This window comes from Diabrotica undecimpunctata, chromosome 7 (assembly GCF_040954645.1).
Source record: "Diabrotica undecimpunctata isolate CICGRU chromosome 7, icDiaUnde3, whole genome shotgun sequence".
NCBI classification, from domain to species: domain Eukaryota; kingdom Metazoa; phylum Arthropoda; class Insecta; order Coleoptera; family Chrysomelidae; genus Diabrotica; species Diabrotica undecimpunctata.
The window spans coordinates 133,413,971-133,427,673 of NC_092809.1; the positions used below are offsets into that span (position 1 = coordinate 133,413,971).

The 13,703-nt window shown below is 38.1% G+C and overlaps 1 protein-coding gene across 5 annotated transcripts in view; it reads right to left on the reverse strand.

Annotated features, from left to right (window-relative positions):
* spdi (sperm antigen with calponin homology and coiled-coil domains split discs) overlaps window positions 1-13,703 on the reverse strand; it is a 308,154-nt gene that overhangs the window by 156,700 nt on the left and 137,751 nt on the right. The gene's annotated exons all lie outside the window — the stretch shown is intronic.

Below are 13,703 nucleotides of genomic sequence, written 5' to 3' on the forward strand. Positions count from 1 at the left end.
AACACAGAAATAGATCATCAAGATATGAGAATTATTACCAATTTATAGCGATATGAGAAAGCCATAAAACGAGATCTAAAGAGATATCTATAAGACCATGAGTACGACAAGGACGTGTAATGTCTGTCGCCTTTACTTTTTAATATGTGTTCAGAAGAGATGTTTAAAGCAGGGTTGAAAAAAAACATGTTTTTTTAAATTTAATGCAAAACACATGTTTTTTTTTTTATTTTAAACGTTTTTTTTTTGTTTTAAACATATATTTTTTTTAATTTTATGTTTTAAACAAATAAAACTTTGTACGGCTTTGTTAGCCCAAGCTATCAGTCTCAATAAGATTGAGAACACTAAAGTGTTATGTGTGGTCTCTATTACTATATGGCTGTGAGACCTGGACATTAAAACAGTATGACGTTAACAAATTAAATTCATTTGAAATGTAGATGTACCGCCGAATACTAAGAATAAGCTGGACCAGCAGAACTACGAATGAAGAAGTACTGAGAGCAATGAACACACGCCCTCATCTGGTCAATACTATCAAAATTAGAAAGACGTCATATCTAGGACACAAAATGCGCCATAGGGAATTTGAGCAGCTCCAAGTAATATTATTAGAAGACGAGATTGAAGGTAAAAGGGTCATAGGACGAAAGAGAAAATCTTGGCTACGAAATATCAGAGATTGGACCCACACAAAAGGAAATGAATTAATTCATCAAGCCCAGAATAGAGAGAAATTTGCCATATTGATCCCCAACCTCAACAGAGAAGGAATTTAGGAGGAGGATGACAACCATGAGAGCCATTGCTGATTGGAGGCTGTAAATTATGCGAGAACAACGACATCGTATTTCTTACAATTCCGCCGCACACCTCTCATAAGTTGCAGCCGTTGGACCGCGCGGTATTTGTTCCACTAAAGACTTATTACTCCCAAGCAGCTTCCAATTGTATGCTCAAATTCCCCGGGAGAACTATTACCATTTACGGCATTGCAGAACTGCTTGGAGATGCGTTCCCCCGAGCCATGGCCCCTTCAAATATCATAAGTGGGTTTAAAGTATCTGGAATTCCCAATCCAAATCTTGTAGTAAACCCTTTCCAATGGAGATTGATCATCTGGTGTTCTCTGTGTAATATGGATAAGCTATTACCGCATAAATTTTAAGACTGCACAATGTGCTATACACTTTTTCAACATGTCTAAAATCTGCGCAAAACGGATAGACCCTAAATAAATATAAAAACAGCCAAGTATAACTTTCTTAACTAAAAATAAATATATTTCTTGTACTAAGAATTTTTTCGATGTACTAAGTTAAAAAGATACAACCTACATAATCAACACACGGCAAAGTTAAAAACCTTCACTTCTTCCTACAATATCTACATAATATCTCGTATTTACCAATAAATACTTTGATAATTTCCCAACAAGAAAAAGCATCCAATCGAATCCTCAACGTAATAGGATATGCAAAACGGTTTTAGTACTTGGGCACGTATTCTTTTTCTCGCACGTTTCCTGTCACACTCTGAAGTGTGTTTATTTCTGTATGCAAACAAAAAGCGTAAATAATATGCAAATTTCGTAAACACAAGACGCAGAGAGGTGCAAAACTCTGTTTTTCTCGAGGGTTTATAGTAATATAAGCTTTTAAAGTTTAAAGTGTCTGTGAATAAGGACACCAGATAATAAACAAAAAGAGTGCTCTAAATAAGTGCTTCTTGATTGACAAAATGATGATCTAGGCAATATTGGAACGAGAAGATGGCAAGGGAACAGAAGTGTAATCAACTGAAATCTAATAAATTTTCATGAAAATTTCCCCTCTTGGCGTTTACTTATACTTATGTCAAGTATTGTTCTGGGAGAATATCTTACACGAAGAGGTGATTATTTCCATAAAAAAAATACTAGTCAATAGGTTGACATGACCGATTGACAACAGGGATTCATATTCTTTTTTATTATTTTCTGAAAAAACATTACCAATTCCAGGTGGTTTTAAATGCAGTGACGAGCAGTTCTACGAAATAGTTTATCGCGTAGACCAGCGTTTCCCAAAGTTTTTTTAGTCGAGAAGCACTATTCAGGACAGAAATTCTATAGCGAGCACTTACCACCTGAAACCTATAATTAGGGGGGGGGGAGATATTAACCATTACATTTTCTATTCACTTTATTCAATTTATTTTAATCCCAAACATAAGAAACTTAATTAGGTACATTATTTCTAAAATCTTAAAAAACGTAATGTCTTCATTTAAATGTGAAGAGTGAGGCTGCCTTGATTTGCACAGGTTAGTAATATCCGGTTGAATTTGGGATAATTTGGGATGCAATCGAATGTTGAGTTCCGAATTCAGTCGAGATCTAAGTATGTTGTTGCAAAAGGAAGAAGAATAATTTTCGCTTTATCTTGTAGCGTTTTATATTTAATATCTATATAATAGAATAAATTCTGTTTTAAGTTTTGTAGTACACCCCTGAGTTGTTTATTTGCGTTTGTCTCTTATAAAGGAATTTTAAAACGATCAATATATTATGGCATTTTAAGTTGAGATTCTAAATATTAAGTTTTGTATTCAGTTGTTTCAAATACATGTTATTTCGACGAATTTAAAAAAGTTGTTTTGATTCAAGGCTAAATCCCCGGTTTGTTAAGAAATTTTGTTGTAAGAGCGAGTGTCGAGGGGTATTTTGTTTGTTTAGGTTCGTAGGCACAACTGGTTCTGGAGACGTGAAGGGAAATTTATTTTGGTTGAATTTGTAAAATCTAACGCATAAAGAGTCAAGCAGGAGATTTGAGACTAAAATGATGTTTGGGCAATTTTGAATCGGGAGTCGATTCATTTTTTTGTGTAATGTTTTAAGACCGGTTAAGGTGAGAATACTCTTTACATAATGGCAGTTTAGAACAGAGTAATCACCATAAGATTTGTGCAGTACACCGGAACTGAAGAAATTTTGAAAATTATTATATAGGATGTTCCACCAGCTTTGTTGTCGTTTGCCTGCTTGATCCAGCCCCATCTGCGTCAGATCTTCGTCCCTGCGTATGGAAATGGTTTCCTTTTGTTCAAGTTGAGAGTTTTGTCCTTGCAGCTCCAATCCCAGAGATAGCAAGTTTTCCAAAGTTAAGTGTCAAAGTTAGTGAATCAAGGTAACATTTAACATATTAATTTTAAAGTAAAGACAGACATTTTTTTGCTAAAACAATAATTGCTTTCATTTAAATTTAAAAGGATTTGTAATAATTAATAAATTGTAAATTTTAGGTTTAACTTAGCTGTCATTTTAATTTTTTTTTTATTTAATGTTAACATATGACAGCTAGCTTTATTTTTTTCGATATTTATTTGTTTTGTTTGTTTTAAAAAAAGGTTAATCTCTGTGCGGTAACATTTGTAAGTTTTTGTAGTATCTCCAACCCCTGGAGTTTGTAAACGGACACATGTAAGTTTTTTTATTCTGTATTTTGCAACTATTTATATAGTATATTTTTTGTGCCATTTATATGTTTGATAACTGTTTGTATGAGACAAAAATAAACGTTTTGATTTGTTTCTCTGATCCATTGTTTGTATTTATTTTAGAAAGTCTTCTAACCCTTGTATGTATTCTTGATTTTAGGGAAGAAGAAATTTTCTTTCTTTTTCCAGCAGGAAGTTTTCTTCAAAGCGGCGCCCTTGTTCTAAATTGCTAGAAGCCCTTTCTTGTTGTTTTATTCGCCCAGTTGCCCAGGAGATTTATGTAAGTACCCCTTTGTTTCATTTTTTTTTTGTAGCTGCCCCAATCCTGACCCTTGTCGTTCACTTATCCACGACCCCAGCTCTCCAACAACCCCCTGAGTGCCGTTCGCATAAGTAACGATTGTTTTGCTTGCCCTATCTTCGCCCCCATAGTTTCTGTCCCCAATTTTCTACCCCCATGATCTTACCCTGAGGTAGGCAAATAAATATATTTCGTTACAATCTGACAAAATTTTAAATTCGTCTTTGAGTTGACACCAAAAATCTACTAGCGATTTACTTTCAAAATGTTTTTTTTATCGCAGAATCCGATGTCAAATCTATCAGGCATTCATACTGCTGAGATGTTAAGGAAGCTGGTTTTTTACCATTGCAAGGTATGGATCTGCAACCCAGAAGTTTTCTTTAATTTTGTCGTGGAATTCCTCAGGAAAATAATTATGGAAGTTTTCAAGTAAATTTAGCATATGAGTGTTTCTAGTGTGTGAGCTAGAAGCTATCTAGATTTTTATTTCATTAACCAATGCTCGTTACACAATCGATCACCCAAGGCAAAATTTCTGTCAATTAGGAAGGTTCTAACTTCAGCTCTCATTTCAAAGAGCCTAGCTAAACATTTGCCGCGAGAAAGCCACCTTACTTCCGTATAAAGAAGTAAAGACGAGTGTATACTGCCCATGTTGTTACACATCACTCTAAACAGCCTTGTATTGTGGTCGTGATTTGATAAAATTAATTATCTTCACGGTTTCGTCCAAGACTACTTTCAACGAAGGCGGCATTTTTTTCACAGCGATGAAAGGATGGAGGATACAGGGGTTACTGCTGCATTCCTTGGTTTTTTTCTTTAGTCTTGAAATGACGCCCGACGTTCTTTCACACATCGCCTTCGCGCCATCTGTGCACACATCTACGCAGTTATCCCAGGGAATGCTATTGTCTGTGAAAAAGCTTTCTATTAACTTGAAAATTTCGGTTAGTTTTATGTTAGTTGTCAATGGCTTGCAAAAAACTAGATCCTCTTGAAAAGACTCCAAGTGCTGTTACCGCACAAATGCTATTAAAATTGCCAACCCAGCTAAATCTGTTGACTCATCTATCTGTAGTGAAAACTTAGATAGATAGGTAGATTTTATTCGAAAAAGTAAGGTAGCTTTCACATCCTCTGCCAAGTCTCCGATGCGGCGCGAGATTGTATTATTTGACAAAGGTACCGTGCTTACTAGTTTCTTGGCTTTACCGTACAACATACATTCAGTTATGTCCTTGACGCACGGCTTTATGAGGTTTTCCGCGATGGTGTGAGTTTCGCCTGCTTGAGCAACGCGGTAACTGACTAAGTAGGACGCCATCATAGCATCTCTCATTGTCGATTTCAGCCATCGCTATAGCGGAGCTTTTTTTTCTAATGTTTAACCGTTTATTATCGCACTGTGCTCCGCGGAGCACTCGGGAAAGGAAAAGGAATATAATAACACACTACCTTTCCTGAATGTTTTAATCTCTAAGAATCATACTGGATATTGGACTCAGGTGTATAAAAAACCAACACACGCCAACAGGTATCTATATTACAAATAAAATCATAATATTAATATTAAAAAGGGAATCATTAAATCCTTATACGATAGAGCCAAAATTGCTTGTTCTAACGAAAATTCGTTCTTAGAGGAAAAACATTTGTTATCATCTGCAACAATCGACCAAATAGAACAGAACAACTTAGAACGAGATCCTACAGCATACACAGGGAATATTACGAGGAAAATAAGAATGCCATACATAAAACGGTTATCAGAAAAACTTAAAAAGATAGTAAATAAATTCAACATCATTGTATATATTACCATTTACAATTATTAGTCATTCGTAATAGACCATTGCTTAATTCGCCACAGTTATTGCGATGTATTTATTTTTTATTATTTTTAATTTTTTGTGACAAACCTTTTAAATATGTTCTAAAAAACCATAAATATTCTATAGGTTGACAATGACACCAGCTCTAAATAGCTGGATAATATAAGATGAGAAGAATAGAAAAAAGAATGAAAATTTTATTTTTAGCAGATTGAGCCGAAGAAATGGCTGAATATGATAAAAAAACTATAATTGGTTTCAAATGAGTGTAGAGTAATAAATCATGAAGTGTCATAAAATTTGCCTGAATTTCGGTGTCGTTGTGATGGGTAGCTCTTTCGGGGCGACAGACTCAGTAAAACACAGGTTTGAAATAAAAATAAATCTATTAAGTATATATATATATATACAATAAATAAAAAAAAACTAAAAAAAGAAATTCTACGTTGTATATTTATAAAACAAAAATAAAATGAATTCTACGTTTCCGTCTGGGTCCCGCGATGAATGAATATTCCCCGGCAAACGTCTATAAAAGAAAAGAAACTAATTAGTACTACTAATATACTCGCTTTCGCTTCAATTCAGAGAAAGCTCCGTATATGCTCGCAAACAAAATATTTAGCTGTGCAGACCCACGGCAATGTTCAATACACAATGCCGACGGGTTCCGCTTGGCTAAGGACAGAGTATGATCCTCAATACGGAAATCTCTGTCCCGGTTGGTTCTGTGCAGATCCACGGTAATGCTCAATACGCAATACCGATGGGTTCCGCTTGATTAGGGACAGAGTATGATCCTCAATACGGAACTATCTCTGTCCAGAATGTCTCGCTGGTTCACTACACCGGCGAGTCAGGGAGCCTAGAGCGCTAGCTACAAGACTGTCTAATTCCGCTATTCACACGCCTTAAATAGCCGTTCTGATTCCCACTTCGCCTTCACGTTGTAGAAGTGGATGCGCAAATATTGACACTCCCACGGTTCGAACTGTTAAACGATCATAGCCTCGTTACACCCCCTTCTCTTTGAAAAAAAAAAAAAAGTAACATACCTTTTTTTTGTGTAGATGGTGTCTACAGCCTCGTGATGCCATCTATCCCTCTCGGTATCTTTATTACAATCTTCCTCTGATTGTTACAGCATATCCTGTATCTTTTGGTCCCCCTCTCAACCAGGTGTTTTGGGACGATCTCTATAAGGTCGGCGTGTTTCCCGGGTTCCGGTTCTCCTGGAGTGGACGCGGATTGGGCTTCTTGTCCCGTTTTGGTATCAGGTACGCTCTTCTTCCTGGTGGGGTTGGTGGTGTCCCAAAAAGTTCGTGGAATCTTTTCATGATCCTCTCCGCGTCTTTTCCTGGTGTCACGGGTAGTTCGGGTCTCTCTGGCGTTCCCAGAGGGGTCATCTCTTCCGGTATCTCTAATATGTCTTCCATGTTTGATGTTGATGAACTGAATTCTGCTTGCTAGCATTGCCACTTAAATACCGTTTGGCTGTGGTGGGGATTGGATTTCTGTAGTAACATTTCCCCCCTCCCATGGTTTTAAATCTTTTACATGCGCCGTCATCTGCTTGCGGCTACTACTATCGGCCAATTTCAGTTTTACTATTACTGGTGATATTACTGACGTTACTATGTATGGCCCTGAGTACTTCGGCGCTAGTTTGCTGGTGAAAGCTGCACTAGCTGATGATAGATGGTGTTCCTTTTTCATGACTCGATCTCCTGGATGTGGCTGCCAGTCTCTTCGTCTTAGATCGTAATATTTCTTTTGGTCCTCGAAAGCGTGTTCCATGTGCACTTTCGCAAGTTCTCTTAACTCTTCTAACTTGTTTAAGTTTTCTGCATACCCCTGTATATCTTGTCCATTTGTCGCCTCTGTTGTGTCTAATTCCCTTCCGAAATTAAGAAGCGCTGGTGAAAATCCTGTTGAATCGTGTCTTGCCGAATTTATGGCGTAGCAGAATTCTGGTATGAATTTGTCCCAGTCTTTATGGTTATCCTCCACGTAAGTAGCTATCATCGTTTTCAGTACTTTGTTCATTCGTTCTACTGGATTGCATTGAGGCGAGTACGGCGGTGTTAGAATGTGATTTATGTTATAGGACTTTAGGAACGCCTTAAAATTTCCGCTTGTAAATTGCGCGCCGTTGTCCGAGATGATTTTCTTCGGGATACCGAATTGCATGACTACTTTAGATCGTAGAGTGTCGATGATTGAGTTCGTAGATGCTGCTCTTATTGGCTGGGCGACGACCCATTTGGTAAACCGGTCTTGCACGACTATTAAGAAAATGTTTCCTTTTGCAGATCTTGGGAATGGTCCCATTAAATCAACTGAGACAGTATGCCAAGGCTTTTCTACAGTGGACGGTTGCATTTTCCCGGCTGGTTGCATTTGAGACGGTTTATATTGGAGGCACTTCGTACAGGCTCTAACGTAGTCTGCAATTTGTTTAAACATCTTAGGCCAATAGTACTTTTGCGCTATTCGGCAAATTGTTTTTGCAATTCCTAAGTGGCCTGCTGTGGTCGAGTCATGATTTTCCTCCAAAATATCTTTCCTTTTATATCTTGGTACGCATAATTTCCATGGGTTATTAAACTCTGGGTCGGCTAAATTACGGCTGCTCCAAACGTGTTTATATAATTTCCCGTTTGATATTTGTAAATCCGGGAAATCGTCTGGGTTCTGGAGTACATTCCTATATAGATTATCGTACCAACTGCATGATTCCAGTTCTGATGCTAATAATTCCGACTCTGGTTCTTCGCTCTGGTTTTCTTGTGGTTGTCGTGACAAAGCATCTGCTACCTTGTTGAGGACTCCCTTTCTATATATTACCTCGAAATCGTACTGTTGCAGTTCTAAACTCCACCTGGCTAACCGACCTGACGGGTTTTTAAGGTTCTTCAGCCATTTGAGAGACTGATGGTCTGATATGACCTTAAAATTGTATCCTTCTATATACGGCCTCATTTGCTTTATCCCGTACACGATGGATAGACATTCTTTTTCCGTTGTGGAATATTTTGTCTCGGCTGGTGTGAGGGTTCGACTAGCATATGCAATTACTTTATCCTGGCCGTCGTATTTCTGTGTTAGTGCAACTCCAAGTCCACAGTTCGACGCATCTGTTTGCAGGTAAAATGTTTTCGAAAAATCGGGGCATGCTAATACTGGGGCCGATGTAAGTTTTGATTTTAGCTCTTCAAATGCGTTTTCCTGCTTATCGGTCCATTTCCATCTTATCTTCTTCTTCAGCAGCATGTTTAGCGGTCCTGCTATTGTCGAATAGTTCTCTATGAATCGGCGGTACCATGATGTTATTCCTAGGAACCGGCGGAGTTGACGCACGTTTCTCGGTGCTGTAAGTCCGGTTATAGCGTTGGTTTTCTCCGGGTCAGTTTTTATTCCTTCTGCTCCAACCACATGTCCTAAGTATCTGAGTTCTGACTGGCAAAACGTGCATTTCTCGAAGTTCAGCTGTAATCTGGCTTCTTTCAGTCTTCGGAAAACTTCATGTAGGTGATTTAAATGCTCTTGAAGCGTTTTAGATATTACTACGATATCATCCAAGTAGGCAAACGCGAACTCCATATCGGGAGGTATTACCTTATCCAGTAGGCGTTGGAAAGTGGCTCCTGCGGAATGCAGTCCGAATGGGGTGGTTTTGAACTGAAAATGGCCTTTTCCGGGTACGCTGAATGCTGTTACTGGGCGGCTTGTTTCTTCTAGGGGTATTTGAAAATATCCCTGTTTCAAATCGAGGGTCGATATAAAATTTGCTTCCTTAAGTCTATCCAGAATTTCCGATATTCTGGGTAACGGATATGCGTCCTTATCTGATAGTTCGTTGACTTTTCTAAAGTCAATGCAAAATCTGTACGAGTTATCCTTTTTCCTAACTAGTACAATCGGTGAACTCCAACCACTTGTGGAGGGTTCGATGGTTCCTTCTTTTAACATCTTGTCCACTTCTTGGTTGATGATCTGTAGCATTGCGGGATTGTGCCGCCTATAAGGCTGCTTGACTGAATCGCACTTTTTCTTCAATTTTATTTCGTGTCTTATTAAGTTGGTGGGTCCTGTTATGTTCTCAAACTCCCTTAGTTCTTTTCTTAGGAACCTTTCTAAATCCGTATTTTGAGTGGAGTCTTTTAAAGTGTTACATGTCTCTTCTTGATGTTGTATGTATTGTTTGGTCGTATGTTTATCGAATTTAAGTTCGATAGAATGGTTCCTGAGGAATTCCACTCCTAGTAATGCATCTTCCGTCAACCCTGGCATTACTATGAATGTTTGTCGGGTTTGTAACTTATCGATCTCGCATTCAATTGTCAACTTCTGGTTAAGCTCAATTGACGCTCCATTTGCTAGTCTTGTTCTCCCGCTGTAGCTATCTAGAGAGTCCTTGTATATCTGAGCTATTCTATCCCCGACGTAATTTTTAGTAGTTCCTGTGTCGATGAGCGCTCTGTATGTTCTTTGCCCTATTTTTAGTGATGCGAACAGTCGAATGTCATTGCTTGCTGGCTGTGTAACGGCGAAAACGAATGGAGTCGAATCTTGTTTTACAGACTGGGACGACTCCTTGTTTCTCCAGTCTGTAATTCGTTTCCCTGACGCCTGAAACAGCAGTCGCTGCTGTAAACTCCTTCTCTGCCGCAACGCGAACAAAACTTTTTCCATGGGCTTTTGCAGTTTTTACGGCTGTGACCTGGCATCTTGCATCTAAAGCATGCCGTTTTCGCATCGTACTCTGCTTGGTCCGTGCGTCTCCAGTTTCCACGGCAAATCTGATTTGCTCGGGTCTTTTCGTCTTCTAGAGCTTCGTATTCTTGGGCTAAATCCTGTAATTCGGCTAAGTTTCCGAAATCCCGGCGGCGAGCATAAAGCTTATATTCTGGTAACAAATTTTTGTATATCCTTTCGAGTTCTTGGTTTTTGGAAAAAGATCCTTCTCGTCTGATTAATGTTTGAATCTCCGTGATATATCTATCTACTGGTTCGTTCTGTCTCTGTTTTCTGTTTCGGATTTCCTCTTCTAGTTGTAGCAAATATCCCCTGGGATAGAAAGCTTTTTTAAAATCTTCGCTGAAATCTGTCCATGACTTCCAATTTTTGTTATTGTTTCTGTACCATAACAAGGCGTGGTCTCCTAATAATTCTGGTAATGCTCTTAGTAGATCTTGTTTATCGATCTCGTAGGCCAAGCTTAATTCGTCTATTCTCTCTAAGAATTCTATTGCATCCGAATGTTTCTTGTCGAAGTGTGTGTTCCACTTTCGTACTTGATTTAGCAATTCTGGTTGCCCCATTTGTTTCGTTATTGCTAATTCCTGTAATTGTCTTCGGATGCCCGAAATTTCCTGGGCCAGTGTGTCGGATTCTGTTCCCTTGGAAGTTTTTTCTTTTGGGATTGTTCCTGTAGCTTCCTCACGATTTTTAAAATAGGTTCTGAGTCGTTCTCTCAATTCGTCGACGGCTCCCTTGGGATCTAAGCCGCATCTTTCGGCCTCGCTCTGCAATTCCTCTTTGCAAAGTCGATTTATCCACGACGTACCTGTTACTGAGTCTGTGTCTTTATCTGTCGGCATGTTATTAATTTTTGCTCGGGCGCCAGTTTGTGATGGGTAGCTCTTTCGGGGCGACAGACTCAGTAAAACACAGGTTTGAAATAAAAATAAATCTATTAAGTATATATATATACAATAAATAAAAAAAAACTAAAAAAAGAAATTCTACGTTGTATATTTATAAAACAAAAATAAAATGAATTCTACGTTTCCGTCTGGCTCCCGCGATGAATGAATATTCCCCGGCAAACGTCTATAAAAGAAAAGAAACTAATTAGTACTACTAATATACTCGCTTTCGCTTCAATTCAGAGAAAGCTCCGTATATGCTCGCAAACAAAATATTTAGCTGTGCAGACCCACGGCAATGTTCAATACACAATGCCGACGGGTTCCGCTTGGCTAAGGACAGAGTATGATCCTCAATACGGAAATCTCTGTCCCGGTTGGTTCTGTGCAGATCCACGGTAATGCTCAATACGCAATACCGATGGGTTCCGCTTGATTAGGGACAGAGTATGATCCTCAATACGGAACTATCTCTGTCCAGAATGTCTCGCTGGTTCACTACACCGGCGAGTCAGGGAGCCTAGAGCGCTAGCTACAAGACTGTCTAATTCCGCTATTCACACGCCTTAAATAGCCGTTCTGATTCCCACTTCGCCTTCACGTTGTAGAAGTGGATGCGCAAATATTGACACTCCCACGGTTCGAACTGTTAAACGATCATAGCCTCGTTACATCGTCATGGGCGTAGGCAAATGGACGGATGTCAACTTCGTCGTCAAAAATTGATGTACCTCAAAATATCATATTTTGGATATTTTGTGATAACCAATTTTATTTAATTTTTCGATTAACTTATTCTTCAAACTCGTATTCCATTATATGGTCATTAAAGCTAATTACATTTTTATTTATAAAAACAAATTCACTTCCTTACTGAACGAATAAAAGCATTAGAAGAAACTGATAAGGGTATGACGCACCTCCTAATATTACTAAGAACTAAAATAAATCAACATGAAGACTAATAAAGCGTAATGAGGTTTTACTTACACTTTCATTATAATCCCTCTTTTATTTTATTATTATCATTCGACATTCGACATTCGAGTTAGTAATTGTTACTACACCAATTAAACGTACAGTAATATTGTGATATAGAAATAGTGAAAAAGTTATAAAATGGCGACATTTACTCCAAAGAAAAGAGGTGTAAAAAATTCTCCGCTATCTGTTAGTGAAAAAGTTATAATTTTAAATGTATATGATTGCATAAAACACGATCACCCTAGTTTGTCTGTGCAAGAAAGTGTTGAGCGATGTGCCCGAATGACTGGAATTGGACAGTCCACGATTTTTAAATTATTGCGAGAAAGAAAGATATCAGGCCAGTTAAGTCCATGCAAGAGAAAATCAGGAAGACCAATAAAAATCTTAGGTGAAGACACCAAACGTGACATTCGAAGAAAAGTTCATTCGTTTTATTTTAAAAAGGAAATACCCACCCTTGACAAAATACTAATGGAGATAAGCCAAGATAACGATATTCCTTTGATATCCAGAAAACTTTTATGGAAAACTTTAAAAAGTATGAATTTTTCCTGGGAAAAGCACAATCGAAAGGCACTATTACTGGAAAGTGATGAAATCATTTGCTGGAGACGAAAATATTTGAGAACTATAAAACAGTACCGCAGAGAGCACAAGAAAATTTTTTATCTTGATGAGACGTGGATAAACGAAGGTTATATAGTCCAAAAAATGTGGCAAGATAAAAATGTAACAAGTGCTCGCCAAGCTTTCATAGAAGGCCTTTCGACGGGTATTAAAGTGCCTTCGGGAAAAGGGAAGAGGCTTATAATTGCTCACATTGGAAGCGAAGAAGGATTTTTAAAAGAAGGTTTGTTAAGCTTTGAGTCGTGTCGGACGGGAGATTATCATGAGGACATGAATTCGGATGTCTTCGAAGACTACTTCGGGGAAATGTTAAAATTTCTTCCAGCTGATTCGGTCGTGGTTATGGATAATGCAAGCTACCATTCAAGGCGCATAGAGAAGGTACCAACTTCAGCTTGGAGAAAGCAAGAAATTATTAACTGGCTGTCAAATAAAGGTATTCAGTTTGAGACGAATTCAATAAAGAAGGAACTACTAGCCGTAGTAAAACAACATAAATCTCGCTTCATAAAATATGCCGTAGAAGATGTAGCAGAAAAGTATAAAGTAACTGTGCTACGCCTACCGCCATATCATTGCGAATTAAATCCCATAGAACTTATATGGGCACAAGTTAAAGGATATGTTGCAAGGCACAATACCACATTTAAAATGAAAGATGTCAAGGTATTGTTTGATCAAGCCATTATGGAAATCACATCAGAAAACTGGCAAAAAGCAATCCAGCATGTTTTAAAAGAGGAAGATAAAATGTGGGAACTGGACAACTTGGTCGATCAGGTGGTTGACCCTATAATTATAACACCAGGGGATGATGAC